The following is a 7010-nucleotide window of genomic DNA, read 5'->3' as shown; positions in this document are numbered from 1 at the left end:
CGACGGATTGCCTCAAGTGGCTTCACCCAATTAAAAATGAAAGCATAATTTCCATAGATATATATGAAAAGGCATTGATAGATTAATAGCTATGATGACTTGAATGCCTAATAACATTGTTATAAGCTGACAAGAAAGTCAAGTGTTAAATTCACATTTCTACTTTTACCTTCACCCTGACATGGGAATAGTTATTGATTATATTTTATAGTGTGTTTTTACATATAAAATGGAGAACAACATATGGTGGGATGACAAAAGTTATAGTTATTGTAAAACAATAAATAGAGAGGAATGTTTTTAACGCTCTCAATATTCAACATTGATAATATCCTAAACATTTATACATGCTTTGAACAAGTATCTTTAACATCGTCATATTTAGATTAATTTGAACAAATGAGTGAAGCAGCCCTTCTTTTGAAAGTCCTTCTTTTACGAATCAACTTTTCTGTTGTGATGGGTTTAAATATGCCTCAATAGCCCCAGCCATGATTTATTTGCAGCAGAAGCTTTGCATTTCTGTCTCTCAGTACTCTAGCAGAAGAATGATTTACAAATTCATACCCAGCCATGGCCATCTATTATGTGTTGACATGCTTGCCAAAATGTGAAGCGTTACGCAGATGCACAAACATTGTGTTTTTTCAACAAATGCTGTAATTGTTTTTAATTTATAGACTTGGGATGCCTTGGAGGGGAAACGCAGGTTGCAAAAACACGCTCTGAGGGGGTTCAGTGTGTGCGGTGACGAGGGATTTGATTCTGATCCAGATGACATTACATATACGCTATGTACTGTTTCTTCCCATTAAGGTATGATTGATGCTCTCTTGAAAAACATATTTACAGCCAGGCAGGTGTCTCTATCCCCATGAATTCTTACACACATTTTGCTGTCTCTGTATGGTTTATTGGCCTTATGGTGTTTATCCCAGAGCTACAGACACACTTCTCCTCGTGTGTGAGTTAAACCTGGAGGGAATATCGATTTCACCCTCTGTCAGACAGTCTCTAACACAACTCTATTTGAACAGATCCAACACAATGTTATATTGTGACTAAAGTCTTTAGGTCATAGTAGGATATACCTTGGGTAGCAGATGCACGTCTCTATACCACTTGATTGGAAGTGCATCAACTATTTTGTAAAAAAATAAGCAATATACCGTGGTTTAGTTAGAGTATGTGCAAAGTAAATATCCCATGCACCTGCACAAGCTGGCATGCTTTGAAAGCCTCCCTCCCAGTGCATAAATGAGTGATTGAGCAGTGAAAGTTACAGTTGAAGGATTCACCTGAGCCTTTTTGGAGGGGGAACGTTTAATGAATTCATGAGCAGCCCCATGAACCTCGGGGGACGCTCTCTTGGCTGAATGGCTTTATTAGTGCCTTTGCGGTCATTTTAGCCCCTCTTAAATGGAGAGCCACTTAGCCATTTGATGAAGTAACGCGGGGCCCATTAGCTCTGAGCGTTCCACACCACGGCCATGATGGTGACGACTGACATCGGCAGCAGCTGGGCCGACCGACGACATCCAGCCAAAAGCGTGAAGAGAGGAGGAGGGTGATGGAAAACTATACACCTTCTCCACTTCTCAATGTTCATGAGTATTGTCAAAAGCTCTTGAAAGGGAAATAAATTATGTTATGTTAGAGCCAGCTCTTAGTTTTTGGCATGTTTAATAAGATGTTATTAAAGTTGCTGTTTATGTCAAGAGCCTAACAAGTCTATTTATACTATGTTGTCCTATTAATAGAAGGAAATGCCAAATTCCTTCAAGGTTTTCCTTGTAATGATACTTCCTTTGATCACTTGCTCAAGGCACTTTCCTTGAGTATCTCACCGTGAGTGTCACTTTAATTTCCTTTAAGATGTGAATGAATGAATAAATTAATGAATGAGTTGCAGGCGTTGGGTCACTTAGTTAGGTTGTTTCTTTAAAAACTGCTGGGTTATTGATGCTGGGTTATTGAGATATGACCCAGCGGGTCAGCTCAGAAGACTGGAGGCATGGCTAAGTAGGGGCGTGGCTTTCAGATAGTTATCTTTGGCCACCTGTGAGAGTAAATGTCATACCGGTTCATCTGTTCTGTTGGATTATTATCACATGTTAAGGTTGAATTCTGACACTGTTGTAACTTTAATGAGGTTTACACAAGTGTATGAGTTCCTCAAGAGCCTATGATTATCCCTATATTGGGATATGTAAATAATACATATCCCAACATTGTATCTCAATGTTGGGATATATAAATAATAATGTTAAGAATTTTATATTAGAATAAGTAATGTGCAAAAATATTCAAGTGAAATTGACATTTGCACTGAAGTGTAAAAACTTAACATCATGAACAGGAATGACATTTACTCTTACGGGCAGCCAACCAAAGAAATTCTGAAAGTCAAGCCCCTAACAGGCCATGCCTCCTGAAAACAACCTTTGGATTACATGAAAAATACCCAGCTGCCTGGTCAACTGATGGTTTAAAAAAACAGCTGGTTAAATTAACCCATGTTTGGGTATTCCAGACAACCCAACATGTTGGGTTATTCAAACAACCCAACTGGCTGGGTCAAAATAACCCAGCGTTTGTTCTGTCCAATATTTACCCAGCGCTGGGTTACCAAATAACCCAAAGTGGAGTATTTTCTTCCTCAAAGCAGCCTCCATTACTGGCCATGTTTTGCTACAGTCTTAGGAATAGTTTCAATAGAGCTTCTTGTCATGCTACATCTAAATGTGTCCATTTCATTGAAGTTGTGGAATGTGGAGGAACTTGAGAAACTGTGACACTTGCATTGCAAGTGTTGAGGTGAATACGGTCAGTCAGCTCTTGTCAAAGACGAGACAAGCCAGAGGTTCTGAAACACATGCATCTATGCCTCTGTGATTATCTCTGTGGTCTTACATACACATTCCACCACTTAACGTGTCATGCAAAGAAACACATCACAGGATGCTATCCCTGTGTGTATGAATTTAGTCGTGTGACAGGGTGTGTGTGTTCTGTAAGTGTGGCCCTGGATAGCTAAGGAATGTCCCTGGTTTACCCGGTCGAGTGAAACTGCATCGAAACTGGAGCTCAAGTATCACCTCAGCCGAACAGGGATACCTGCAAGCTCATGGTAACCAAGAACAGATACCAGCCCCACACATTCAACTGCTTGCTTCTTTTAGCATGTCTGTCATCTGCAAGAACAACTTAAGCGGAAAGAAAATTACACGCTGCAAGGAAGGTTGAAGGAACTCATAAAGTTCATATTTTCTGCTGCCAGCAGTAGTAAGAGCAAAGCCGTCTCAATTTGTTCTGTAATTTTACAGGAAGGTCTTTTCCTGCCAGAGGTCAAAATATGCAGTTAACCTTTCATAAGTAGACATGAACAGTTTGGGATCAGACAACAGGGGACAGGTTATTAAAACAGACATAATTACACTTCAGCAGTTTAGAGTGGCAGGTTCAATTGCAGACACCTCATTGTAATTTCCCCTCGACCTTTCCATAGGTACATACATAGATACAGTACATCCACTGTAGGCATCTAGCTGAGATGACTTGAACAAAGAAGACAAGCAGGTGATAGAATAAGGGTATAATTTCAATTTAAATGCTATTGAGTGATGTTACAGCCTAGTGATGGCTCCATTATTTCATTCTCCAGACAGAAGTGTTGCGGAAATCAGAATTGGAGATCCAGGGATGATAACATGTCATGGTTCCCAAACCGACTGTGACACATATTGATAACCTGCCCTTAACACACAGTTTGCCTTACAATAAGCTTAGCAGGAGAAGGTAAAAGAAAAAAGGAAGATGATTAGCTAGAAGCTGGTATTTCACGGTCTGTGGATGATACAGGCCTCGTTCTGAAACTGGCTTCTATGCTCCAATGACTGGGCCCTTGTCCCTCGAGGCTGATTTACACAAACACATATCTTTCTCCACTCTATTTGTTTTTGCCTGTTCCCTAGCAACCGCAGGTTGTTTTTCGGTACTGTTACCTGTCTTGTTTTCCCTCTGACAAGCGTAGTAAATCATATTGCTTTATTTATTGCCCCATAGCATGTAGTTTAAGGATGGTCAGATGCCTTACGTCTTCTCTTGGTGTAGACAAAGCCTTTGTCTCCAACTTAGACCATCAATTCTTAGGGAGACAGCCTGTGTTTAGATCCTACCTGAAATACACATATTACAAAAGGAACTGACCTGGAACAGTGGCTCTGTTTCACTAATTGCAATATTTCAGATACTTTGTGCCTTGTAATTAAATATGTTTTACAAGAAGTAGAACATAGAAGTAATAGTCTTGTATCCTTTCAATTCAGTTAGTCAAAACAGCTAAAACAGACTTGCCTTTGACAGACTTGTTTCTTGGATTTCACATTGAACTGCAGTACATTAATGCTAAACCATTACATGCTTGCTCATTCTTTGCATGACTGCGAATGCTGTCAGTGGTCATGTGAATACATCTTCTGAGAAAAAGGTTTTGCAAGACTTAGGTGTGGTCATTGAAAGGTTGGTCATTTTTTGTTCCTCTGTGTTGGAATTACGTGATGATAAGCTTGGCTGTGTATTCAGAAATGATATATAATCCCTTTATAATTTATCCATCAAAGCACATCTTTACCTTAGGAGGCACTGATTCGAGACGGAAATAGGTGTCTATTTATTTAGCCCCGCCATAGCCATATTTACACACTGCATTGTTCAAAATGTGAAGTGCCTGTGGCGTCTATTATGAGTAGGCTTCTACATGAATCCAAAACTATTCTATGATTTAGTTTGACCCTGGGGAAAAAGATACTGCAGATGATTTCAGATTAGAGTATTTTCATTGGTTTGGTGCAGTGTCATTCTTGAGAAAGGAATGATCACTCAAACGCTGAGAGACATGAGAAATAACATACAGTTGAAGTCTGAAGTTTACATACACCTTCGCCAATTACATTTAAACTCAGTTTTTCACAATTCCTGACATTTAATCCTAGTACAACTTCCCTGTCTTAGGTCAGTTAGGATCACCACTTTATTTAAAGAATGTGAAATGTCAGAATAATAGTAGAGAGAATGATTTATTTCAGCTTTTATTTCTTTCATCACATTCCCAGTGGTCAGAAGTTTACATACACTCAATTAGTATTTGGTAGCATTGCCTTTAAATTGTTTAACTTGGGTCAAACATTTCGGGTAGCCTTCCACAAGCTTCCCACAATAAGTTGGGTGAATTCTGGCCCATTCCTCCTGACAGAGCTGGTGTAACTGAATCAGGTTTGTAGGCCTCCTTGCTCGCACACGCTTTTTCAGTTCTGCCCACACATTTTCTATAAGATTGAGGTCAGGGCTTTGTGATGGCCACTCCAATACCTTGACTTTGTTGCCCTTAAGCCATTTTGCCACAACTTTGGAAGTATGCTTGGGATAATTGTCCATTTGGAAGACCCATTTGCGATGAAGCTTTAACTTTCTCACTGATGTCTTGAGATGTTGTTTCAATATATCCACATAATTTTCCTTCCTCATGATGCCATCTATTTTGTGAAGTGCACCAGTCCCTTCTGCAGCAAAGCACCCACACAGCATGATGCTGCCACCCCCGTGCTTCACGGTTGGGATGGTGTTCTTCGGCTTGCAAGCATACCCCTTTTTCCACCAAACATAACGAAGGTCATTATGGCCAAACAGTTCTATTTTTGTTTCATCAGACCAGAGGACATTTCCCCATGTGCAGTTGCAAACCGTAGTCTGTCTTTTTTATGGCGGTTTTGGAGCAGTGACTTCTTCCTTGCTGAGCGGCCTTTCAGGTTATGTCGATATAGGACTCGTTTTACTGTGGATATAGATACGTTTCCTCCAGCATCTTCACAAGATCCTTTGCTGTTGTTCTGGGATTGATTTTGCATTTTTCGCACCAAAGTACGTTCATCTCTAGGAGACAGAACGCGTCTACTTCCTGAGCGGTATGACGGCTGCGTGGTCCAATGGTGTTTATACTTGCGTACTATTGTTTGTACAGATGAACGTGGTACATTCAGGCATTTGGAAATTGCTCCCAAGGATGAACCAGACTTGTGGAGGTCTACAATTATTTTTCTGAGGTCTTGGTTGATTTCTTTTGATTTTCCCATGATGTCAAGCAAAGAGGCACTGAGTTTGAAGGTAGGCCTTGAAATACATCCACAGGTATACCTCCAATTGACTCAAATTATGGCAGTTAGCCTATCAGAAGCTTCTAAAGCCATGACATCTTTTCCCAGGTGTTTAAAGGCACAGTCAACTTAGTGTATGTAAACTTCTAACCCAATGGAATTGTGATACAGTGAATTATAAGTGAAATAATCTGTCTGTAAACAATTGTTGGAAAAAATACTTGTGTCATACACAAATTAGATGTCCTAACCGACTTGCCAAAAGTAAAGTTTGTTAACAAGAAATTTGTGGAGTGGTTGAAAAACAAGTTTTAATGACTCCAACCTAAGTGTATGTAAACTTCCCGACTTCAACTGTACATCAAATCAAAACAAATAAAATAAAATCCCAATAAAATAATGAAAAGGTTTCAGAGAGGATTCAAGACTGACGGGGTGCATCTGGCAAATGAATATTGAGCTAGGTGTTACTGTTTCCCGGAATGTATCCCTACAAGTGAAATATATTTTAAGATGGGTACGTACTGTACCTTAACAATGATTATTCTTGCATGCTTCACTGGTTACACTGCTCCACTGAATTAAGAGTAATTTGAGCTATTAGTCATGTCAATTACTTCTGTTTTACTAACTTACTATGACACAATTTTCTTGAAACTGTCGTTTTTATTGCTTGCTATTTCAAGATAATGACATATAACTGAATTACTGTATGTGATACACATAGTAAAATGCTTGCACAGATAATAAAGCAAGGCTTGCACTATGTTATGACGAATGCTAAAGACATCTTTTGCCAGGTCTGAGGTAATATTGTGAAATTCAAAGCACATTTCACATTACAGAAGGTACCTCTTT

The sequence above is a fragment of the Coregonus lavaretus genome (assembly GCF_964263955.1).
Source record: "Coregonus lavaretus genome assembly, chromosome: 26".
Taxonomy (NCBI): Eukaryota; Metazoa; Chordata; class Actinopteri; order Salmoniformes; family Salmonidae; genus Coregonus; species Coregonus lavaretus.
The sequence above is the reverse complement of the archived record's forward strand: the minus strand, read 5'-3'. Positions refer to the sequence as shown.